This window comes from Poromitra crassiceps, assembly GCF_964638095.1.
Source record: "Poromitra crassiceps genome assembly, chromosome: 1".
NCBI classification, from domain to species: Eukaryota; Metazoa; Chordata; class Actinopteri; order Beryciformes; family Melamphaidae; genus Poromitra; species Poromitra crassiceps.
In genome coordinates this window covers 121096044-121122962 of record NC_139623.1, presented here as the reverse complement: position 1 = coordinate 121122962, position 26919 = coordinate 121096044, and the positions used below count along the sequence as shown (strand labels likewise).

The 26919-nt window shown below is 44.8% G+C and overlaps 1 protein-coding gene across 1 annotated transcript in view; it reads left to right on the top strand.

The window, feature by feature from the left end:
* Positions 1-26919, top strand: part of stk32a (serine/threonine kinase 32A) — a gene marked incomplete at its 3' end in the record, with an annotated part of 261148 nt that overhangs the window by 184210 nt on the left and 50019 nt on the right. The window lies entirely within an intron of this gene.

The window sequence follows — 26919 nt, the reverse complement described above, 5'->3', positions numbered from 1 at the left end:
GGATCTACCATATGGGCACCCTGGGCAGGTGCCCAGCGGCCCTCAGTATGAAGGGGCCTTCCTTTTTATGCCTCCGCCGGCGATAGCCAGGCCGGAGGCATTATGGATCCGGGTTGTCCGTCCGTACGTACGTCCGTCCGTACGGCTGTCCGTCCGTCCGTCCGTCCGTCCGTCCGTCCGTCCGTCCGTCCGTCCGTCCGTCCGTCCGTACGATGTTTGTTAACGCGATATCTGAGGAACGCCTGGACGGAATTTCATCAAATTTGCCTCAAACATCGACTTAGACTCAAGGATGATCTGATTAGATTTTGGTGGTCAAAGGTCAAAGGTCAAGGTCACTGTGACCTCTCGAACGCCATTTTCAAGCTTGTTAACGCGATATCTGAGGAACGCCTGGACGGAATTTCATCAAATTTGCCTCAAACATCGACTTAGACTCAAGGATGATCTCATTAGATTTTGGTGGTCAAAGATCAAAGGTCAAGGTCACTGTGACCTCTCGAACGCCATTTTCAAGCTTGTTAACGCGATATCTGAGGAACGCCTGGACGGAATTTCATCAAATTTGCCTCAAACATCGACTTAGACTCAAGGATGATCTGATTAGATTTTGGTGGTCAAAGGTCAAAGGTCAAGGTCACTGTGACCTCCCGAACGCCATTTTCAAGCTTGTTAACGCGATATCTCAGGAATGCCTTGACGGAATTTAATCAAACTTGTCTCAAACATCGACTTGGAGTCAAGGATGAACTGATTAGATTTTGGTGGTCAAAGGTCAAAGGTCAAGGTGAGCTCTCCAACGCCATTTTCAAGCTTGTTAACGCGATATCTCAGGAATGCCTTGACGGAATTTAATCAAACTTGTCTCAAACATCGACTTGGACTCAAGGATGAACTGATTACATTTTGGTGGTCAAACTTCAAGGTCACTGTGACCTCTCACACACCCAATTTCCAAGCTCTGTAACGCAACATCACAGGAGCGCCTTGACGGAATCTCTTCCAATTTGCCTCAAATGGCGATTTGGACTCCAGAATGAACTAATGGCGGAGGCATAAGTCCGCGTTGCGGTCGTTCTAGTTTCTTTTTCTTTTGGTCGGGCTCATGTCATGCTCCACAGAACTATGACACAAATCTAAAACAAATCAGAATAAAATAAAAATTGTTTCCAATAATTCCAATCCAATAAGATTAACTCATTGGCTGCCAGCCATTTCTGGAAAACGGACGCTCCCACTGCCAGCCCTTTCAGAGCGTTTTCAGTGATTTCTCAAGACACACAGAATATTGTGTGATATTACTATGTAAACACCGAACATGCCCAAAAACGATGAGACTCTCTTGTATCATCAGCAAGAATAAGTTTATTTATATCATTTTCCTTTCTTTAGTTATCAGCAGTAGAAGATAGGTTGGTTTCACCAGAAACAGATGTTTCAAAATAGAAAGGGAGATAATGAGCCTTTTGTGAAATGAAGCATTTCAAGCACATCACTGACTCTGAAGCTAATATTTTCTGATTTAGTGACACCTCAAACATCTGAACAGTAATTTCCTTCAATAAAACAGCAAAAACAAAGGAATTTTGATGGCAAAAGAATATTTTTTAGCTGCAACCAGCAGCTCTGTGGGATCGTCACTTTGGCTGTTTACAAAGTTTTTATTGAATAATTCAAAAACCCCTTCACCAAAAATGTTAAAAATGTACATACGGCAAGTAGAGACCATGAGTGACTATGCCAGAAAGAATGGCCAGGATTCATCCATAGGTGGCGCTATACACGTGTGTACAACACGTGTGTAAGCATTTCAAAATGCACAACTTTCTTGAATAATTCAAATTCAAATCCCCTTGACCAAAAATGTTCAAAGAACAGCTGCTGCAACAATGCAAGTACAGTTCACAGTTATTTTTATGTTGAGAAAAAAAGAAAATAAATTTGTACAGTTATGTATGTATGTATGTTGTGTGTGTGTGGGATGCTGCAACGATGCAAGTCCAGTTCAAAGTTATTGTTATGATGTAGAGAAAGAAGTATGTATGTGTACAGTTATGTATGTGTGTGTGTGTTTACCCAGAGTAGTTCAGCTGAGTGTGGTAAGCTATGAAACACTCTCCTGCGTGCAAGGGGACACAACAGGTCTTGCACCACATTTTGGTCTCGCTGCGCTGGCCCCTGTGTGCACAGACCCTACACCTTCTTGCAGGGATGTGCAGAGAACATAAGAGGGGCAGGGGCTCAAATTCATAAAAGGGCACTACAGCCGCCGTCCGGAGGGCGGTGGCGAAAATTTGAGGCAATTTGAAGGCCAATTTAGGGGTATAACTCATTTTAAATATTCCGATTTTAACCAGATTTAGAGGAATATCTCATTTTAGGATGAGACTTTGACAAACATACATACCTGATTCACGTTGACTGACTGATATATCTGTCAGACTGTGTGCATCTGTGCTGCTGCTGTCCGTCTGCATGGTTGCTCTGGCTGAGTGGAGTGCGCACTGCTGGAGTGGGTGGGGACGGGCCACGTGCGTTTTTGGGTTGGTGCCTTCAGGGGCGGTTTAGAAAAACACTGCTCCATGCAGAGGCCTGTTACAAATGGTGCATTCAAGGCCAAGAGAGCTCGGAAAAGGCATTTCTCTTTGAATGCTGCCTTCAGTGATGGCATGGAAAGGGCAATTTCCATACAAAGCAGCATTAGAAATGCATTCATGGTCAGGAAAGGGCACTTTTTATTTTATTTTTTTCATGTGTCTGAGCTGTTTGTTTTGTTCATGTGTTGTTGGAATGAAAATGAAAAATGTATTATAAAAAAAAAAGAGAGAAAAAAAGGGGCACTTTTTACGGACTGAAAAAAAGGCAGGGGCTCAAGCCCCCTTTCATGTCTATGTGTGCACGTGCCTGCCTTCTTGCTGGTCTTGATTTACTGCTGGTGGGCATCAGGTATTCCAGCTTGTGTTTGCCAATCTGTCCATCGAGCCTGCTGTCTGGGTCGGTGTTGTATGGTGCCCTGCGTGCCCCACCCCCCTCAACTGCAACTTCCTCCTCCTCCTCCTCCTCCTCCTCCTCCTCCTCCGGCACAGGTCGCTTTGAGGTCCATGACTTCACCACCCTCCGCATGAACTCCAAGAGGGTTTTACACTCCCCTGGGTTCCTGGCTTTGTAGAGGATGTAGGCGTTGAAGAGGCACACTTGGAACAGATAGGCTACAAACTTCTTGGGCCAGTTCAGTGTCTTCCGGATGAAGGGGTAGTAGGCAATGTTTTGGTCCAACCTATCCACCCCATTCATGGAGGAGTTGTATGCCACAACACACTCTGGTTTGAGCTGAGCAACTTTGTTTTTGTGTCCCTTCTGCCACACGTCAACGCTCTGCATGCTGTCTTGGTGGCAGGTTGTCACCATCTTTACCAGCCGTTTGTCCTGCCAAGCTAAAACCATAACCCTCTCATTGTGACGCACAACTTTTCCCCCCACCCCCAGGTCAGTCTTTGTCACCTCCCTGATGATCTGAGGTTACCCCCTATTCTTCCTCAGCATTCCACAGACATTGGTTTGTGCTCGCAGTAAACGCTCACACAGTGCAACAGAGTTGTAAAAGTTGTCCATGTAGAGCGTGTAACCATGACCTTGAAGACGATCAAGGAGCGAGAACACAGTGTAGCGAAAATGTAGCGAAAATCGTCTGGTAACGTGCATTAAATATTGAATATTTAATGTACAGATCTCTCCTCTCCAGAGGTCACAGGAACTGACCTTTCTGGCTGCACCCTGCATCTGGGGGGAGCCAAAAAGGGCCCAAGGTGCCAGGCTGTCTGGAAATACCAAAGGAGTGACTTTTAACTGTTGACGAAAAACACAGTTCCAACTGAAGTGACCATCCTGTCCGGTTGGCGGAGATTTAGTTCATAGGTCACACAAAGCTGACCTCTGGACCGGACACACACTCGCACGCACACACATGCGACTTTAAGAGCGGACTTCAGGAGCGTGTACAGTACATGCTAGTCATGGGGTGTTTTGTATCAGTATTCTCCGAATCGCAAGCCAAACTGACCTATGTAGGTTGGGAGCATGCTGAATAATGCTTTCTAAATGTACAAAATTGTCCCATCTTTCTTAAGCCTCTTCCCAGACAGGGGTCATCAAACGGGGGGTTTGGGCAAAGCAATAAAACCGACTCAACATTCCTTTGTCAAGGAAGACCAGGCTTGTGTGTGTAAGGGTCTAGAGTGGAACTAACTTTCCTCAGGATTTTACATTTTGTCAAGTTAATTAGTATTACCTACTTAATAAATAGGAATGTAAAGTGTGTTAATGTGTGTGTGACATTAAGATATGGTTTTGTTGCTTACATGTATACAAGATTTGGTAAAGATATGTGTTCTAGAAATAATTTTGGTTTATTCCTTAAATATAAAGATACACCACACATGTTTGATTTCAAAATAATCAGAATAATGTGTGTGATGTAATTATGAAAGTGTCATGGCCATGAAGTCATTTGATGAGATGTTTTAAGCATGTGATAAGTTTTAAGGGAAAGAGGTAGATGTTTTTCTCGCCGCTGGTCCCTGGATAAATAAATCTTTCTTGGGCCATCCAGTGTAACAAGACCAATGTCTACAACCGCGCTGGAAGTGGGGAGCTGCCGGGGCTGCAGCCCCCCCTGGTGGCGGCCTCAGCCCCTGCACCTTCCTGACGCAGCCCCCCCCAGCAGCCCCACCCTCATTTGGCGAAACTTCAGTGTCACAGGCATCTCTCTCTCTCTCTCTCTCTCTCACTCCCCTCATTTCCCCGTGGGTGCTCTGCTCTGGGCTCTAGGCTGTGGCTGGGCGGGGTCGAGTCCCTTTACATTGATTTGATAGCAAACTCCACCCACCCGAGGCCCGCTGGCGGCCCCGGGTTACAAAACGAGTTGATCAAAACATAGCCCAATCTGATTGGCTGCATGAGTCAGTGCACTCTATGTGACCCTGCTGACGTAGTGAGTAAACACACTTGTGCATTGAGCGGTATCAGAGAGAGAGTGACAGACTGACACATCTCAACACAAGTAGCCAAAACAAAATGAGGAGATTTTTGATCACAAAACCTAGTGCGTTTTCCACCACCACCAGTGCAACCGTGACGAGTAGCCTACGACTTCCAGTTCCAGGTGAGGTGTAGTAGTGTATGTTGGTTACAACTTTTGATCTCTCAATCAATGTGTCTGTGTGGGTCGGTCGCTGATGCTGATGCTGTTCATGTTCTATGTTGCTGAGATGAGTGTGGTTTACAGCATGCTTCGGTCGCTTGTTCCTATTCTGTCGAACTGAAGTGGTGTGTGAAGTGTGTGTGTGTGTGTGTGTAGGTCGCTGTTAAATCTCCTATGGTGCGTTTGCGTCACTACAGCTTTATCGCTTTATCGGGGGATGGGTTGGGCGACGGGCATGCGCAAGCATGGGCACGCACTGGCACAGACATAAATCGGCGCCCCTGATTCCATTCAAGTTTTAAGACAATGTGCAATACAAGTGCCAACTTCACGCAGCATTCTCGCACAAGGCCGCGCCGCGCAGCGCACTTTGCGTGTGCTCGCACCTCGCACGTGCACGTGCACGCACCTCACACGTGCACGCGCAAAGTGCTCGGAGAAGTGGCCTTCTTTTGTTTTATGCCTTGTACCTGCAACCTACCAGCACCTGATCTTTCCACTGGCTGTGCGTGGGGACTCTCCTTTCTCTTCATATATATATATATATACAGTATATATATTACCTGTCTTCCTTGCACTGCCTGTGGAAGTCGTGGGAGTGTCTCTGGTGGCTCTGCTCGATCCACAGTCTGTAGAAATATATACAATTATCAACCACAATTGGTTGAATAAACAACAGTTTTATTGCTGCAGTTTTACTGACTATAATGCCTGAACCTGCTCAATCCATGATCTGTGGAAATATATCTACCATAAATATACATTGTGTTATTGCAATGTTATAGGCTATTTAGAAAAAAAAGTTTTACCTGCTCTGCTCACTCTGCTGCGTGTGTCAGGCGACGAATCTCTGCTACCTGCAGATCCACATTCAGATGGCAACCACTCGTCGGAGGAATCTGGATCAGGCTCACTGAATTCGTCTGACGTTTCTGAAGTTTCAGTTGTGAGCTGAGATGAAACTACGTCCGATTCTGAACTTTCTGCTGCACGCTGTCGCTGAGAAGAAACGCTGACCCGACGTTCACAGCTAACGTTAGCTCCAGCATGCTTCACTGTGGTTTCTGCAGAGGTAACAGCACCCGTCTGTCCCATCTGTTGATCACCAGTACCATCGTCTTCTCCAGCGATCACTCTTTCTTCTGCACACTGAGAGGAAACGCGCCCCCGGCTAACGTTAGCTCCACCATGCTTCACTGTGGTTTCTGCAGAGGTAACAGCACGAGCAGAGCAGGTAAAACTTTTTTGCTGATCACCACCACTAGTGCCTTCTCCAGCGATCGCCACACGTTTAGGCACAGAACACAAACTTTGCTGCAGAGTAAGCTGCTTGTACTTTTCGGGTTTTCTCTTACGCTTCGCCATGTCTCTCTCATCAAAGGATCGCCGCTCGCTACAAAGAACTAAACCGCCGTGCATCGGTTTCCGTTTCCCCACGGCTTCTTCTACTGTTTTTTCTCATCTTTCTCTAATCCGGAGAGCACTGTCGCCACCTAATGGGTCCGTAAAATAGCTTAGAACACGGCTCTCTTGAATACTCGATTCTGATTGGTCAATCAACAATATTCACCGGTCATTATTTCTCGACAACCGACCGCTGCTCTGCCACACCTGGATTAATCAGTTGATAAGAGCTTTTTGTCAGCAAGACACTACTAATTAGGCCAACCAGTTGCAGTTGTGGTGTCTTGTGTGCCAATTACGAATGAAACCGCTTTGTCGTTGAAAACGCTATTAAAAAATCTATTTGAATAATTATTTTTGTCAGATTATTGAATGATTTAGTTGTAGGCCGTGTTCTAAGCGGGATAATGTATATTGAGGCGGTGATTACTGGGAAATAATGACCTTCAGGTGAACGATTAAGCCCTCCGCTGGCACGTCGGGCTCAATCCACCTGTCGGTCATTATTTCCCCCGTAATCACCGCCTCAATATACATTATCCCTTACTTATACACCTTCAAAATCTCCCATAGTTTTTACAGGAGATGCATCAGGCTTTGATTCATGTCCCACCGTCAAAAAACGCAATTGACGTCTTTAGACGTGATTGGCAGCCTAGGTTACTAATTGAATTAACGTCTTCAGACGTCAATGGCAGCCAATGAGCCCTATTCTCCCACAGGCCTTAGGCGCAAAAACTGGCGTTAAACGCAAAAAAACGTGCCTTGCGCCTGCCTCGGGGAGATAGCAACATGGTTTTAGGCCCCGAAATGTGCTTTATGTCAAAGAGGCGTGGCGCAGTGCCAGAATAGGCCAGAATGGGCGTTTTGGCCTTAAATACCGGCCTAACGATATCTTCCCACCTGGCGTTAATTTAGCGCTTAGCGCTTTTCAAAACCAGGCCTTGTTCAGTGCGCCGCGGATATTGTGCGTATTTACGCACAGCTCTCCTCTGCCATCTCACACTCTCTCCCCCCCCCTCTCTCTCTCTCTCCCTCTCTCTCGCGCGATGGAAAAAAAGTAGTTATATCGTAGTTTTGAGCCCCTGTCATACCGTAGTTCTCTCCCCGTCTCTCTCTCTCTCTCACTCCCTGCGCAGCACAAATGGAAAAAAAGCTGTTCTCTCCCCCTCTCTCTCTCTCTCACTCCCTCAAATCTCCCAGCATGCATTGAGACTAATACATTTCGAGAATAAATATCAACCAAATCAGCCTAAATTGATTAAAGTCGTAGATAGAAATAATGTTTCTGTTCACACAACATGCAATTCTCGAACATTTCAATATTGGCCAAAATAAAAGATAGAAATCCAAACACAACCCTATGTGAAACATATATGTACCCCAGGTGGTATATATATCCCTTGCAGATACGTGATTTAGATGAGAGACAGCCGTAACACGGTTCTACTGTGATGTCCTGTGATGTCCGCTCCGCTCCAATAAGATTAGGCTTACTTCACATTTACTTTTACAATAAAAACACATTTATGCAATGACTTTACATAATGTAGGCTATATTTATGTGCATCATCCTACCTGTGCAGCAGGGGAGAAGAAAAGGTAGCAAAACGATATCATTCTGGACAAACTTTCACCAATCTAATCTCATCATGACATAGGGATAGGCTATATTTTTCTAGCCGATGCATTTAGAACATTCTTTTCACTTTGATCTTGCTATAGTGTAGCGTATTTACATGCTTGCAGTATTTAAACTGCAGTCAGATTGGTTTGAGAAGCATAATAATATGGAATAAAATATATGAGACAGACGGGGATGAAAGGGAGGGGGGGGGATCAGAGCGCTTGGCTTTCTGACCGGACTGGATCGCTCTGTGGAATTGGAGCTTAAAAGGCAAGCTTGTGATTCGTATACTGCACTTCTCCAATGAGCAGACTGTGCATAATTTTATGCTTAAAAGGCGTGGTTGTAATGCTTAAGGCCGCCTGTAGCGCCGACACCAAAATATCGAGTGGGCTGGTCCACGCCCACTAATCTGCGCTGCGCTGGGCGCTGGGCGCAGTTTATAGGCCGATGCAACGATAGAGCCCTAAGTCTCATGATTGAGTGTCATTGGATGGCTGTGGGCAAGTGGTGACTGGTGAGTCACCTGAATCGCATTGTTTGATGAAGCAAACCTATTTTTTTTAATAAGCATTTTACAAAACGTCTATGGAAGATTTTTCTGAGTCACAGCAAAACACCGTTGCAGAATTCTCCCACACAATTGAAGTGGATGTGGTCCAACTTTCAAATGTAAAGAAAGGAGGAAAAAATTTACTCATACTTACTCATACTCATACTCATATTCATACTGCTCACCTGCCGTAATCCAAATCTCCATAAGCCCTGAGATGCCAAGTAGACTTGAAAAGATGTCATTTACACCCTGTTTTTACCTGAAATCTTTCACTGTAGGCTAGTATGCTCATGCTCTTTGCTTTTTGGGTGAACTTATCCTTTAAGAATGTAGGGGACACATTTGAGGGCCTCACCATCATCAGAACAAATGGCTGTTGGGCCTGTTGTGTGCATCAGGGAAATGAAGGTGAAGAAAGCGATCACTCGGCCCGGTTCTTGTGTTCTGTTTTTGTGTCTCAGTCTGTCACTCCATCCACATCAATCAGCCGCTATGTCCTCTGGGTGTTTACAGGCAACAGAGCGGAAAATTCCAAAAGGTTAATTTGATCGTTAAATAAGATGGGGGATGAACACACACACACACACACACACACACACACACACACACACACACACACACACACACACACACACAGTGATAATGAAAGCAGTTAGATAGGACAACGTCAGTGGTGATTTCATGAAGCAGGCGGCATTAATCAGTGCTGTCCTTCTTTGTGTCTTTGTGTTATGGCTAACTGTAGCCGAGCAGACTGTCGCTCATTGTCGTAGAAAGAAAGATGCTCGAAAGTTAAATGTTCTTCTTAAAATTCACTTTGAATGTCTCCAAAAATGGGAAAACTTCAATGTCTAAGTCCACCATTTGCCCTGTGGGTCTATGTGATTGATGCATATTCTAACAACAAAATCAAACTCGTATTTTTATGTACTTGTAAATGCTATAAATGCAAATGAATGACAGCGAATCATAAGGCCAAGCTAAGCTAGCTAGACCATTAAAAAAGAAAAGACATGGTAATATTTCAAAAGGTAGACTCACAGTCACTAACAAAATATACATGTATAACAGTTTACCTTAATTTAAAGGAACAGTTTGCCCAAAAATGAAAATGCAGTAATTATCTACTCACAATGGAAGGACATGTGATGTTTTTTAGTCCAGAAAACATTTGAGTTTTCCAGGAAAACAGAGTTACAGCATTCTCCTGACCAACTTTCAAGCATAGCATAGCATAGAAAAAAAAGGCTCCATACTGCTCGTCTGGTGCAAGTCTCCAAAAGCCCCGAGATGCAAGGTTGACTTACAAGCACCCCTCCAGTGTATTTTCAAATTTTTACGTGTCTTTTGTTGCCAAATAACCTTATTTTGGGCTCAAAGTCCTAAAAATAAGCTGTTGGTAAAAACTGGTGATGACGTCAGACATTATAATGGTCTGACGAGTGACGTATGATAGACAGATAATACAATATTTACATTAAATACCCTCTGGCATTAGCTAGCTGTTAGCCATAACTAAGTGTTCACCGGGCTCAAAACGCCGCTATAGTAACTTTTAACCCTCCACTTAAATTGTTTAGGAGAATGCTATAGATATATATATATATATATATATATATGCATATATGCATATATATAGATATATATATGCACAAATGTTTTGTGGAATAAAAAAAACTTCACCTGACCTTCCATGGGGGTGAATAACGACTGAATTTTCATTTTGGGTGAACTGTTCCTTTAACTACAGTACAGGTACATGCATTTTTAGTAAGGTTAGCCCCAGTGACCCAATCTGTGAACCCAACAGTTAAAAGTAATTTTTTTTCTCTAACCTCTGCATGGGGGCATGCTCGTTTGAATGCAGGAATAACCAGAACTCATGGGACTCCGTTCGGCAACGGAATAAAATCCTTTTCCGCTCCCTGCAAGCTCTGCCATTGGCGCCGACCCATTATATCTATACTTCGACCGACCGGCTCAGACCATTATGAATTTAATTTCCGGTCCCTGCGTGTCACTCTCAAATCCCTCACAACAACAACAACAACTCTAGCTCATTGGTAGTAGCAAGTAGCAACTTGCTACACGCTGAAAATGGTAAGTTTGACTACACGCTCGGTCACCTCCACTCAATGTTGATCGGGTAAAGCGTAGCATGCGTGCCTGCCCCCTACAGGCGCTATTATTCAGCTTTTCACGGAGCTAGTCGACAGATTTTCAATGCCAGTCGAAAGTCTGTCTCAAGAGATTAGTGGGAACCAAACCCGTACAGAGTAGTATCAGTGTCCACTGACCTATACAGGAACCTAAACAAGTCAACAAGAGCCTATCATAATTGCCTTCCAATCTTTTCTCCTCTTCCCATTGATATTGTCTCTTGCTCTCTCATCATCCCTCCTCCTCTATCCACTTTCTCCTGTTCCAACACAAGTCATTACACCCTCCATTCAATCTTCCCTTTCATCTGTCAGTTCATAATTGGATGAATGGGTCCACATGGAAAATCCCTTTCTTTTTCACAACTCAGTGCTGGAAGATATACCACTCCATTATTCACACTTCCTCCTCCTCCGAACTCTCCTCTCCTCGCTGCCCTAACTTACAACTGAAGGCATTCTGATGGGAATTGTAATGTGCTGCACTTCATAACAATTAGATGGTGGGCCAACGGGAGATTTTGTGTTCTTAAACGATCCCTACAGAGGGAAAACCCAGTCCTTTATTAACAACTGAGACAGGTCTCAACAAATGAAAATAAAACTGTTGCCACTCGCATTTTATGGTCATATTTTGTGATCACTAACTCTGTCAACTTCTCCTTTCTCCGGCAAAGAGTGTGGTCAGCAATGTTTAGGGTCCGACATGCATGATGTATTTGTAGTTATAATCCAATAGCGGGCTTGGAAAAGTATCACGTGGTTCACGTTGCTCTTGTAGTTCCTGGTTACTGTCAAAATCCAAACACCACATCACCACTCGCTGTCAACTTTTTGAAATGATTTTCAGTGGCACTTTACTATGATTTGTATTCATTTATATAATATTAACTTAGCCAGCAATTCGGTGTTAAGACATGATGTCAGTCGTGAAAGTTCGGCAGCTTCTGGTGGCAAGCGAGGCACGCCACGCCAGTGTGTTTGCCAAGATGTCTTTTCAACATAATCTGAGTCCAAATAAAAGAGTAATTTATGGTAAGTTCTTTGGTAAATTTGCTCTTACCACTAACGTTACCCCTTTCAAAGTCTGTTTATTTTATTAACAACTTTTGTGAGCTTAAGTCGATGCAGTACTAGGCTAGTTTATGAGCAACGCTAGTGATTAACTAAATACCAACATAAAATGCTGCAGCCAGCATATTTAAGTAACGTTACAGTCAGAGGTGTAAGAGTTGGTCAATGAGGTGGATAAACTATCCAAGGTGAGTAGTTTACCCACCTCATTGATTGATACAGATGATCTGAAAACAAGTGGGTAAACTATCAACCTCATTTAAAAAATGTGGCTTACCTCCACTACGTTAAGTAAGTAACGTTAGTATTGTAACTTTAAATTTGTATTAATAACACTTGTAAAATTAACCAATGTGACTTACAGCCTATAGATTTTTGGACAGGCAGCAACATTGTTTGATATTTTATATTGATTTGTTGGACAGGTTTGAAAAGCATGAGATCTGTAACTGCAGCACATGCTGCAACACCAGGCTGACCTGGCTCACTGATGTCTCCAAGAATCTACTGCCTCGTACCTTCAAAGACAGGATGGAAAAGCCAAATGGAGTGCATCTGCTATCATGTAGCCTACTGTATGGGTCTTCAAATGTTATTAGAACCTCCAAGTTTAAATATAAAATCACTTATTTGCTTAATTGTCATAGTTTATACATCTGCATGGTTTATACATCTACAAGGAGCAGGCAAAAGTGGCTTTGCATGTTTTGTAATGTCATAGCTCCTCTCTGTCCTCTGGTCTTGTTCCACCTGCTCTAAAGACTGCAAGAGTCAAGCCTCTGCTTAAGAAACCCTCCCTTGACCCTACTGCTATTCAGAACTACAGACCTGTCTCTCTTCTCTCATTCCTTTCCAAAACCCTCGAACGAGCAGCGTCCGAACAACTTTAATTCATTTAATTCATTTTACTTTCCATGTGGATTCACATATTCAAAACGAATTTCCCTGAGTTGGATTAATAAAGTTGTTGATTAATTGATTGACTGACTGAATGATGGTGGTTCATGTTTGCATAGGTTAGTGACAATGAACAACAAATCAATCACAATGATCTAACAAGGTGTTAAACTCAATAACGAGACACTTTTGTATTGTTACTTCTAGACAACAATTTTGAAGATTTCTTGTCATCAGAAGATTTGGTGCAGTGATCCATGGATCTAACTGACTTCATATTCAGGGATGCAAAGTCATGGAGATTGAAAAAGGTGACAGATACCAGGGCAGAAATGAAAAGACTCAGAAATCCTCCTATTTCGGGATGAAAAGTTGGCTGTCAGAGGTGACTAGTTTGCAGCCTGCATATTATGACTAGCTTTTCTGATGTTAGGTAGTAAAGATCTGAAGGTTTAGTATCAGCCTAAAAGCTAACATCATCTCTCCACTGTCATAACGAGATGGGTCCATGCTAACGTTATATTAATTTGAGAGAAACTAGCTAGTTAGAAATGGCTAGATACAGGCCAATTCTATTCACTCATAGCATATGCTAGCTAGCTAGCCCTAAGCTAACACTGATTCAACGTCACTGTATAAAACAAACAAGTTGCAAACCATTAATACTTACGCTCACACGTATAGTTGTGCTGCAGCTGTTGCCATCATGTTGTTTTGTTTGTTGTGTCCAACTCATTCCTTAGTAAACACAGAGCAATATACGGCTCTGAGTAAACCTAGTCGAGTCACGTCACAAGGCTCTTCTCGGGGAGAAAGAGCAGAGCATATGACAACGTAACAAACTCTGATAGGTCAATGACATCCCTCCATCAGTATCTTAGCGTGCTATTAGTTCTACCGGCCAGTAGGTCGCAGCATTTGCCTGCAAATGTAACGTACTTTAGACTCTGGTTTTGGAAACGCTCGTAGAATTTTCGAGTGGCAACAAACAGAATCTGATTAAGATGAAAATAATCTTCGCAACGTTGGCTCATTTCCACCACATTTTACTGCCCTGCACAGCTCGTCACCACTCAGCTCTACTCGTTTCGGCCCGATGGATGTTCTGCTTCGACCTCCGATCATCTGCCCCCGCCCACAGCTGGTCGTCATAGCGACCGCATATCTGTCCTCCGCCTATAGCCGAAGTAGGCTATAACATAACGTTACAATTAAATCCATCCACAGAACTTTTAAACTGTTTATGAAATACTGGTGCCTCTAAATGACCTACAGTGTACATGGGCAAATGTGACAATCGGCCAGGAGAATGGATATCACTTTGTAGTTAGTCAAACTCACATGCATGCGCTGCGCGGGGACGGGAGAGGCGCTACAGAGTGAAGCCTGTACCCCGGCGGCCTCTCACCAGGCAAGACCGCGGCTTCACCAAAGACCCGCCTGCGGCCTAGCGGAGCGCTGCACTCAACTACAAGGGCTTCCTGAGCAGCAGACTTTTTTCACTCTCAAAACAATTGAAACCACCGCCACGATTTTATTTCACTAGAGGCGAAGGCAGCAACACAAAAAACTGATGGAAATATACATAACAGAAGAGAAGGTAAGCCCACTAAACTGGTCTGCAGCATTGCATTGACATTGCATTGATTGTAGATAGACAGAGTAAACACGATTCTGCCTGACCAATCAGTCGTCAACAATGTTTTCACGTGACCGTATGGTACCGGGTTCACAGCCCTAGAACCCCAACGAAGCAGGGACGAAAAGTAGCACTACTCAACCCCAACTCAACCCGGGCTGGGACGGTTTTTACCGGTGGAATGAGACCATTTATCGAGTCGAGCGGAGCGGGACCGCGCTACTACCTGCGGTCGAAATGGGCCATTAGAGGGCTGGGTTGTCCCTCGATGAGGATCATTGCTTTCAAGAACTAAAGCAGATATGCGGTCTTGGGCCACCGTCTAAATACTGTCATTGAAAAACAAAGCTAGTCATATAGTTCACTGCAGGTCCCAAAGGGTAGGATCATCGACATAAATAAATATGGACAGAGCGTGGCTATCTCCGCCCAGCAGGGTTGAGTGAAGCCGAAACCCTCCCAGATCAGTGAACCAGATTCTGCGCACTAGCTCTGTTGAGTTAGAACCTCTTTGAGGTCCCCGCCCCTCTGAACTTTCTTATGTAGAGCTGCTGTTTCTAGATTTGCGCACAGTGCGTTGTGTATTTATACACAGTCTAGCTCTGGAAATATGGCACTTTAAAGCCCCATTCAGCAACTTTTCCAAGTTTTGCTATTGGAGAAACTGCGCCCTCTGCGTGCAGCAGTATATCAATATCGATATCGCCGATCAAAGTCAACAAAACACAGCGCCAGAAAACTCTATGTACATGTTGTGACATCGGGTACTCACCACGTGATGAAATAATAATCCATAGTTACGTGAAACGTCATTTTCGTAGCAAATCCGCATCGAGTTACTTCCTTGTTTCCAGGAACACAACGCTCCCGCTGTACATCTTGCCTCCTGGACGCAGGCACCAAACTGCTTAGTCCCAGGAGAGGCCTTTGGAGGGCGGTGTGTGACCAATAGAGGTGACATTCTCCCTGTTACAAGTCACTCTACCATCCTCAATGACTAAAAAGCTATTATATTTAAGTTGTAATATTTTTTGTCTCACCAAAAGTAACCAGGAAGATTCCCACTATGAGATCAGTTTATCAAAATGACACCTGTACGAAAATCTGATTTTTGTTGTCGGAGATTGAGCTGTATCAGTCAGACAAGTCAGACCTCCGGGCTGCTCTTGCTCTGAGAGCAGCCCGGAAGAGGAGCCAGGGCTGAGAGCAGCCCTGGAGGAGCCAGGGCTGCTCTCAGCCTCTCACTGGGGGAAATTATCGGATGAACTGATGTTTGCAGCTCTGTGTTGATTAGCCTAATGTTTCCGTGGCATTTTGATTAACTTTATGATTTAATTCCTTTTGGAGCAAATGTTGGTTCAACAAATCTAACCTTGACGCTTTACGCTACGTTGTTTACTGGTATAGTGTGAGTAGGGCAGCCATGTAACGTTCTATTTAATATAGCTCAGTGGTAACGTTAGCCCAGTGCGTTAGCCAGGCTGCCTGGTCTCTTTGTATATCCTTACAACAGCTAAGAGAGAAGCTTGTGAAATACGAACATCCCCACAGTCAAAGCACTTCCCTGAGATATCTATATAAAAATGTTTATTGCTTTACTACCAAAAATAAAACCTCCAGTGTCTGTATAAGCTAACGCTAACCCGTTAGCGATTAGCTAATGGCTGGTGGTTGTGTACACTTGTGTAGGCCCCGTGTTACCGGGAGTTAACATTATAAAACACATTTCCTGGCATATGCAGGCAGTTGGAAAACCTGGTAAGTTCTGAAAATATGTCTCTATTATTGTGTTATTCCAGCTATCGTTATCGGTTGTTCGGTTATAGTAATATTAAAGGCCGGCTTTACTGATTTTCAACCAGATTTGTGTCATTACAATGTCAGTAGTATGATTAGATAAGCAGCCTTTACCTCCCCTCACTCAACCCTCTTTGCTGTTCTCCCTTATCTTTCACATATTTAGTACACCGCTCTGACGCGTTTTACGTCACGACCACATCAGAGCGGTGTACCACACATGCGGAAGAGGTGCAGCTTTAAACTACAACTATTTTGTGTGTGTGCCGCCATGGTCCCGCCTCTAGGGGTCCTCCACGCCCCTCCACAGCTCCAAAACCTAAACACTAGGCGGCCATCTTTTTCCACCGCATAGCCTGCTATGCTAGCTAACGTTAGCTCCCCTAGCTCCTTGCAAAGAACCATGGCTGAATGAAATATTTCTGGTGAAATTGAAGAGTTTGATATGGATGAAGACGATTTCCAAAGTGTGCTAATAAACTCTGACATTCAGGGCTAGTTAACGCCATATGAGCCAGACTACAGTGCAGAGGAATTGCGCCGTATGGAAGGAGAGGCAGTTGAACAGCCCGCCGGAGACGAACCAGAGGCCAGGGCCCCGAGGCTCGCCGTGTGTGGACAAATTCTGCCTCGTGCCGCTGCCGATGGATCGCTCTGCTACAGCGAGAGGCCAATTTCTTCTTGAAGAAGTCACTGTAAGGTGTGCAAGGTTGCATCAAAGTTTTGGGCCATAGATCGTTGGGTTTTAGAGACTAATTTTACACGAAATTACAATAAAAAAGTTGAACCAAAGATGTATCTGTTATCGCTATTATAACGTACTAAGCATATAGTGGGCAATTGCATAATTCTGGCCAGATATTAGCTACTGTGAAACAACAATGTATAGCCACCCCATTATGTAACTATTTCATGTCAATCCCTGAAGCATACTTTATTTGTACTCCTACAGCAACGTTTATCTTGGGTGATGTTGGCACTGGCATGCTGGAAGGTCTTGTGGATCTCCTTCAGGTGGACTGGTCTTCGGTCTCTCGTCCAGCAGCAGCAGATGTCATCGACGTCATCACCATCATCGAAGTCTTTATCCACGTTATCGATGATTATTTATAAAAAATCTCAGTGTGTAAATATTTTGTGAAAGCACCAATAGTTAGAGAAGGAAACCTCTCTTTGCATTTTATTTTGGTTGGTGTTTTAATAAAAGTACTCACATGTGGCTTTGATTTACCATTACAAATTTAGCCCAATTTGTAGAAAATGCAGATTTGAACAGGTCTAATGGCAAATATGGAATATCACCCAAGGAAATACCACGGTTTAATGCAGCCAGATAAACCATACAGATTTGTTGTAATTGTCAACACAAAAAGGGAGCAGAGACATGGTTTTCAAGTATAACACAATGTACAACTTTTATTCAAAGACATGATTGAAAAATATAGTTCACTTGCATTCACCTCAGACAAAACTGGACACTATGTTAAAGTACCTAGATTTGCTAGAAGAATTGACATATCAGCTTGTCACCTGATGTCAGTACAGTACTAGGAGTGCATTAACGTTAATATTTATATTATCGTTAGGTCAAACACACCTTAACGTTATGAGTGTGGCCGTTTGTCCATGATCAAGTCTAGCATTTCGGTATATTCAGTGTGTGTGGAAAGGATAGTTAGACAATAGGCTAGCATTATTAGCACAGATGGCTATGGAAAACGCTATTTACAGTCCATGGTCAAATGTTAGCAGTGACCACTGACAATTTCATTCACTCACCGAAAAAAGCGGAAACCACCCTTCTTTGAGGTACGGTTAATACAGCCAACTGCATCGCAAGAAGGCATATTTACTGTCCAATATTGACTAAAAGCCACAACACCACAAACGCCAATAGAACAACACAATAGCCTAACGTTAGCAGACACCGCAAACAGCCCCCTTGAAACAGGCTGAGCCAGTCTCGTTCTGGAGGAACCCAGCTGAATTCACGTTGGATTATGATATCAAGCCTTGATCCATTTTTATTTTACTCCTAGTGTGGATCGTACAGTCCTCCTCTTTGAAATGGCAACTGCAAACACCCAGATCGAAGCGAGCTTGGTAATGTAGCCGTTCTGTAGCTATGCTAATGTTAGCTATCCAGAGTAACCAAGCAAAATGCCTTCTTCTTCTTCTTCTTTGAGTTTTATGGCAGTTGGCAAACATATGTGCATTACCGCCACCTACTGGAGTTTGATATCAGCCAAATGCCGGAGGGGTGGGCGTGGACTTAGAAAACCACGAGCCCAGTGCATTGTGGGAAGTGGAGGATTTCTGCACCCAGCACCCGCCCCTCCCCCAACCCCACCCCACCCCACAGAGTGTATTTTCTTTGATTTATCAGGCTATGAACAACCGATTAAAATAATTTCAACGGATTCCAACAGGTGCGTTACATTTAATAAATCTTCATATTCACCACGGTAAAGCCATCCTTTAAGCCGACAAATAATGCAAAACAGCCGGTTAACACAAGCAGCTAATGCTAGCCTGCGTCCATTACAACCATTGTGTATTAAAATAACCGATAACGTAGCTGGAGTAACTAATAAAACACATATTTTCTGAACTTACTACTTCAGTCCCCAACCAACATTACTTCCTCGCGCACCTTTCTCAATACAATGTCGTTTTTATTGCGGTCCATCGATATGTCTGGTACAACAGATCAAAGCAGCACTGTGTCTTGTCTATGTAAAACTATCGGTAGCTCTATAATATGAAGAGCCTGTCCAGCCAATGACGGCTTGAGACTGGCTGCCACAGCTGTCAATCATCCCTTTTTATATGTCAAATAAAAACAAACTGATCAGAAAAATGACCACTTGCACAGGCATTAGCATGATAATAACTATCTAAAATGATACAAACCACCTTTGGAAAAAAATTATCTGACGTGTACTGTGATTATTTCGGTTGTCCATTTCCCCATCCACTAACATGGGGAGGCGGGCCTTGTGACTTATACTTGCACCTGCCGCCAGAGCGGCGATCTAACATGCAACGGCTTCACTAAAGGGGACCACATCCTACACCCCTGGGTAGGATGTGCATCTTGATCACCGATGCCGTTGCGATATGCATCTGGATACATTGCCAACGATACGATACATTAAAGATACATATGAAGAAGCAACTACCAATGCCATGCGATATGACTCAACCCCTACTGTGATTTGATTCAGCTCGATACGATGCGATTCAAGGCAATGCAAAATAATTATGCTACACAATTCAATATGGTACAGAGAGTTGGATTTTATTTGTTAAACAGCAAATCATAAATTAACTCAAATAGTGTCCTTTTTAATTTTACACACAGTTTATTTAGTACTGCGGCTCAGTAAGCATAATTTGTATTGCTGTGATCACTGCGCGCATACTGCACGAAGACAAATTCCTCGTTTGTATCATGTTTACTTACTATGGCTATTAAGACAATTCATCTTAAATCTTGAATCTCATTTATACAGTTCCTTTAAAGGCTCTACTAATATAAAACGATTTTACCGATGCAAAGATAGAAATGATGCATCACAAGTTCATCCCAAATATCCCAAAAATTCCATCCGATGTACTTTTCTTTTTTTTTACCGGTGCCATCTTGAACTCTTATGCCGGTGCACCGATGCCTAAAGTATAGTGATGACTCACCACCTGTCCCAAGTCCATATTTCTTCCCCACTAACGTGCATAAAGATGGCTCCTGCAGTGCAGCCTGCATAAAGATGGCTCCTGCAGTGCAGCCTGCATAAAGATGGCTCCTGCAGTGCAGCCTGCATAAAGATGGCTCCTGCAGTGCAGCCTGCATAAAGATGGCTCCTCCAGTGCAGCCTGCATAAAGATGGCTCCTGCAGTGCAGCCTGCATAAAGATGGCTCCTGCAGTGCAGCCTGCATAAAGATGGCTCCTGCAGTGCAGCCTGCATAAAGATGGCTCCTGCAGTGCAGCCTGCATAAAGATGGCTCCTGCAGTGCAGCCTGCATAAAGATGGCTCCTGCAGTGCAGCCTGCATAAAGATGGCTCCTGCAGTGCAGTCTGCATAAAGATGGCTCCTGCAGTGCAGCCTGCATAAAGATGGCTCCTGCAGTGCAGTCTGCATAAAGATGGCTCCTGCAGTGCAGCCTGCATAAAGATGGCTCCTCCAGTGCAGCCTGCATAAAGATGGCTCCTGCAGTGCAGCCTGCATAAAGATGGCTCCTGCAGTGCAGCCTGCATAAAGATGGCTCCTGCAGTGCAGCCTGCATAAAGATGGCTCCTGCAGTGCAGCCTGCATAAAGATGGCTCCTGCAGTGCAGCCTGCATAAAGATGGCTCCTGCAGTGCAGTCTGCTTAAAGATGGCTCCCGCAGTGCAGCCTGCATAAAGATGGCTCCTCCAGTGCAGCCTGCATAAAAATGGCTCTTGCAGTGCAGCCTGCATAAAGATGGTTCTTCCAGTGCAGCCTGCATAAAAATGGCTCTTGCAGTGCAGCCTCCATAAAGATGGCTCCTGCAGTGCAGTCTGCATAAAGATGGCTCCTGTAGTGCAGTCTGCATAAAGATGGCTCTTGCAGTGCAGCCTGCATAAAGATGGTTCCTCCAGTGCAGCCCGCATAAAGATGGTTCCTCCAGTGCAGCCTGCATAAAGATGGTTCCTCCAGTGCAGCCTGCATAAAAATGGCTCTTGCAGTGCAGCCTGCATAAAGATGGTTCTTCCAGTGCAGCCTGCATAAAAATGGCTCTTGCAGTGCAGCCTCCATAAAGATGGCTCCTGCAGTGCAGTCTGCATAAAGATGGCTCCTGTAGTGCAGTCTGCATAAAGATGGCTCTTGCAGTGCAGCCTGCATAAAGATGGTTCCTCCAGTGCAGCCCGCATAAAGATGGTTCCTCCAGTGCAGCCCGCATAAAGATGGTTCCTCCAGTGCAGCCTGCATAAAAATGGCTCTTGCAGTGCAGCCTCCATAAAGATGACTCCTCCAGTGCAGCCTGCATAAAGATGGCTCCTGCAGTGCAGCCTGCATAAAGATGGCTCCTGTAGTGCAGCCTGCATAAAGATGGCTCCTGCAGTGCAGCCTGCTTAAAGATGGCTCCTGCAGTGCAGCCTGCTTAAAGATGGCTCCTGCAGTGCAGCCTGCATAAAGATGGCTCCTCCAGTGCAGCCTGCATAAAGATGGCTCCTCCAGTGCAGCCTGCATAAAGATGGCTCCTGTAGTGCAGCCTGCATAAAGATGGCTCCTGCAGTGCAGCCTGCTTAAAGATGGCTCCTGCAGTGCAGCCTGCTTAAAGATGGCTCCTGCAGTGCAGCCTGCTTAAAGATGGCTCCTGCAGTGCAGCCTGCATAAAGATGGCTCCTGCAGTGCAGCCTGCTTAAAGATGGCTCCCGCAGTGCAGCCTGCATAAAGATGGCTCCTCCAGTGCAGCCTGCATAAAAATGGCTCTTGCAGTGCAGCCTGCATAAAGCGGCTGCATATGACGATCTTAGATCGTTCACAATCACGATCTGCCTTTCCAGACAGATAATTAGAATCGCGCTACATGCAGTGCACATTCTATCAGTTGCATTTCTATGTCTGAAAGACGCTTCTAAAGTTTTCCTCCCCTCCCCCTTTTCACTTTGCAAAGTGCAGCAGCACGGACGACGACAACACGGAGGGGCAGTTGGTTTGACACACACACACACACACACACACACACACACACACACACACACACACACACACACACACACACACACTTAACCAGGGCTTGCCTTGACACGAAGGACCTCCCGTCATCCCGGGGACGTTAAAAATTAATTTGGGGACTTAAGCTGCTTTCACACATGTCTGGAATTCAGGAGTTATCTAGAGGCCATCCGTATTGGCTGTCATGTGTGAACAGGTTTAGTTGGCTCATGCGCGCGCCCGCGAGCTAGACGGAGGGACGTGTACCCCCAGCCGTACTCGCAGAAGCGTATTGTCCCCCCCCCCCCCCCCATCCTCCAGAGCTCCGTGAAGTAAGTAGTAGGACGACATCGTGACAGATTATTATTATATAAATAGTCGATGTGAATGAGCGAGCAAAAAACACATCATGCCATTTGGTTTCCAAATGAAGCTCAAAACTGCTCCGTGTGCGACAGCCAACATGTTGCTGGATTGCTGGATTGAAAGGCTCATGGCTCTGATCTGATTTCATGTCTGCTTCGCACAGCACACACATTTAATAAGCATTTTTGGACACGAGGGTCGTCCCGCTTCCCAGTATTGGACATCGCTAGGTAGGGTATCTGGATCTGGTTGCGTTCATGTCTTTGATTTAACGTTTACACAGCGTTTGTGAAGATTCAATGGCAGAACCGCAAATTCCAAGTAGCGTCAAGTCAGGCAGTATAAAACGAAAACTTCCGGGTATAACCTTCGCAATAATGGCAATTAAATAAAGTAAATGCACGTGTAATGTTTTTTTGTGTGTGTTTCGAAAGATACAGAACGGAGATAAACTGGAAGAATATCTGCTCCCTTCGAAAAGTCAATTTTAACCCATAGTGAGTCGACATTCTGATTTTTTGTTACTAAGTAATACAACATTTATTTTATTTTGAAGGTAAAAACGTCTAGCTTCCTGTATTCTGTATAATTCTAGTAGGTTTGATGCATTTTAGGACTGAACGTAGCAAAGACCTGTTTTGTTTGTAGTGCTTGCGACTCGAGGAAATCGATGCATCTGGGAGTGAGTTGTAGGTTTGTTTAATTAATTACTAACGTTATGCGCAAACGATTATATGCCGTGAACGTTAGGCAGTTATCGCCCATTATGTATTTTTAGTTTTCACAACTCCCCATTGTGTGGTCATGCCCAAATTCCCCCACCCCCGCCCCCGCCCCCGCCCTCTCTCTACTTTACAAACTCTGCAGAGGTGCTACTCATGTGAGAATGCAACATGCCGTGAAAGGGTACACTTCACGTATCATCCGGGACAGGCTCAGTGGGGAGCAACCCTCACCTGATCCGGAGTTCATGTGTGAAAATAGCTTTAGAGATTGGAATTTACCACTCCTCATCCGCCATATAATATATAGCTTTGCTATAACCTACACACACTGCTATAACCTAACGTTAACACAAGCATTAGCCATAAGTTAGCGAGCTAACATTAGCTGTTTGTTTGTCACCCACAATGCCTGTGTTGCTATTCAGCAACTGCGGCTCTGTGCAGGGACTATTTTATTATGTGGAAGAGTATGATTTAGGAATAATAGCAATTTAAATAAAGGTTGTCCATTTTCGGCTTCACTCTCTCTCTCTCTCCCTCTCTGTCTCTCTCTCTGGTGTATGCTGTTATGAAGTAAAGCTGATGTTTTTAAGTTTGAGCCTTCTCCAGATGTTTGGTACATTAAAACAGTTTATGGGACTATTTTCTAATAGAAGCGATTTGTGTGGTCTGCTGACCTGGCCAGCTTGCAGTAATAAGTCGGAGCTGGCCTGTGAAGTGTGCTATGTTTTATGGGAGCTGACAGCTGCTTGTGCAGATCTGCCTGGGAGTGCATCAGTGATATCTCACTGCAGCCAGACAACATCTGTCATCCATTGGCCCATTCAGACAAAGAGATCGTCTCATAATGAAGCCGCGTCACAGCGAAACATTCTTTACAATTACGGAGACAGATGAGCTTACAGGGAGCAGTCAAAATAAGGCCAACACACATTAAGTTATTGAGATGTTTTTGTACTGGTGTGGCCTGCATTCCCTAAATCCAATTGCCTCATTCATCCTTGTGCCAGGTCCCTCAGGTCTGGGTCGTTCTAAGGTCCCGGTTAAGACTGACGGGGGGACATGGCTGTTGCCGTGGCTGCACTGAGACTTGATGCAAGTGCAGGAAATCTTTAATGACAACAGATTTATAACCTGATGTTGTCAGATGTTTGTTTTCACATAACCATCTGGGAACGAGTCACTCGGGAAACCGTTTCAAAGGGCAGGCATAAAAAAAATTAGCTGTGGCAGGGCTACTCTGGCTCTCGCTGCCTCAACGTTTGGATTCGAGATTTTAGGTCAATGACACAAGGGAAGCTAGCGCAATGAAACCCACTTTTAACCACACTATTATTCCCCTTAAAGACTAAATTAACCCAACGGAGCCCAAGTGTCGCGTGGGTCGGAGTCACGTTTCAGACTGAAAAACAAAACTTGTCTGAGATGACAGGTTGAGAGGCGGGCCATATAGCATATCGATGATTTGAATTTGACAGTTCTGGGGACTGGATTTGGCTTTGGCCAATCCTGGCGTGTTCCGCCCCCAAATTGAGTGGGATTCAGCGTGCTGTGGCGCTACCCGAGAGAGACACAGGCAGCCAGCTACCTTTGTGTGGAGCAGAGCGGAGAGTGCAGCCTGTCCGCCTGGAATCTCCGAGGGGCCGGGGTCTGAATTCGGCCTTAACTACGTTAATTAACGTTATCCTGGAATGCAATTTTAACGAGCCAGTTACATTTCTTTGCATTCTTACCGTTTGCTTTATTTTGTATGTTTACAAAATAGAGTAAACCTCCAATTTCAAAAATTTCAACGGATTCGAAAACCTTAGGGGCGTGAGATTTAATATATATTCATATCCCGCACGGAAAAGCCGGCCTTTAAGTCTTATGGCCCTATCTTCGTACGGCGCTATCGTTTGCGCTGCGTTTGCGCGCCTGTTATTGCTATCTTCCCAGCGTCTTAAGCTATCGTCTGCCTGCACCATCCAGTTTTGCGCTGAGATGACGCAGGTGTATAGGCGTGGCCCAGGCGTGTCCGTGGGCCTCTAGCCTATCATCTGTCTCGCGCAAGTGTCATTTAGCGCTGTGGGGAAGATACCGTCGGTATGTGCCGAGCGCAAAGAGAGGTTTGGGCGTTGCCCGTTCCAAAATAGGCGTTCCAGCGCAATGTGTTAGAAAAAGAGGCCTTGGGTGCTCTCAATTTTAACGCCAGCAAATAGCTGGTCTTAACGCAAACAACCCCACTACGCCAGGCGTATGCCTGAGCTCAGACAGTATTCTCCGGCACAGTGCAGGAAATCCTCGCTTGGATAGGCCCATTACACACGGCTCGCATGCGGACACACTTCCTCAGAATGATACGTTGATTTTCAACTAACCTACACTGCAGAAAAAAACACACATGGTTTTGTGCGAAAAAGTGATTTGCGTTTTGAATTGGATTACCAGGGGAATGAGGGTCTGGCGGGGCAGGAGTCTGTGTGTAGTGCGGGGAGGGGTGCTTTGTGCTTTGAAGCACTTTGAATTGCCTCTGTGTATGATGTGCTATACAAATAAACTTGACTTGACTTGACTTTGTGTTCGGCTAGTGTGCGGGTCTCCCCGGAGAAGGTGTGAGCTGGGCCGGGTAGGCAGGCTGTGGGGGTCGGTGCACAGGGTGGGTAGAGGCACTGCCGAGGCACTGAGGCAGCGATGTGCGTGGTCCCGCGGATTGAAATCAGTTTCTGGCAGCAAATCACTTTCTGAGACAACACCGGCCAGTAGGCTATACAGTAACCATTGATAGTATACAGTAACCTCTCTCCCTGCACCAGAAGGGGCAAAGCCGTCTCTACTTCCTGAGACGGCTGAGGTCCTTCAACGTCTGCCGGACCATGCTGAGGATGTTCTATGAGTCGGTGGTGGCTAGTGCCTTCCTCTATGCTATTGTGTGCTGGGGCAGCAGGCTGAAGGCAGCGGATGCCAACAGACTCAACAAACTGATCTGTAAGGCCAGGGACATTGTGGGGCTGGAGCTGGGCTCTCTGACAGCGGTTTCGGAGAAGAGAACGCTGTCCAGGCTACGTTCCATCATGAGCAATGACTCTCACCCACTCCACGGCGTGCTAGTCTAACACAGGAGCACGTTCAGTGAGAGGCTGATCCCACCTAGATGCAATACGGAGAGGCACAGGAAATCATTCCTGCCTGTGGCCATTGGACTCTTTAACGCCTCACTTAAAAGAGCACCTCGGAGACACTCAGTCTCCCTGAGACTGAGTCAGCCGATAGGTTAACTGTGCCTTAGCTGAGCCACGTGTAATGGGCAAGCTGACTTAATATAAGTCCAGTGTGCAATAACTGCAATTTGACACGTAATGTACATTCTACTTATTATACTTTACTCTACTTACTCTACTTTATTTTTGCTTACTTTATTGCATTGTACTACTGTTTTATGCTATGTGTGTTCTGAGTGCGAGCTGCTGTAACTTGTCCCAATTTCCCCCCAGGGATCATTAAAGTCTTTCTGATTCTGATTCTGATTGCACCATGCAACAATAGCTTAACCCGAGTGGACAATTCTGGTATAGGCTATTGAAATAGGCTACACTTAAAATCTCACACATCCCTACCCTATTAAAGAAACAAATATTTTTAAATGTGTATGTTATAGCCTATAGGACGAATCAGCGTAACGTCACTTGCCACCCAGAAATGCGGAACCCTGCGCAGCCAGTTAATAGTATGAGTTGTGTCAAACAAACGTTCACAAAAACTATACATCACATCGCTTACATTTTGACATTCTGAGTGACAGCAGAATTAAC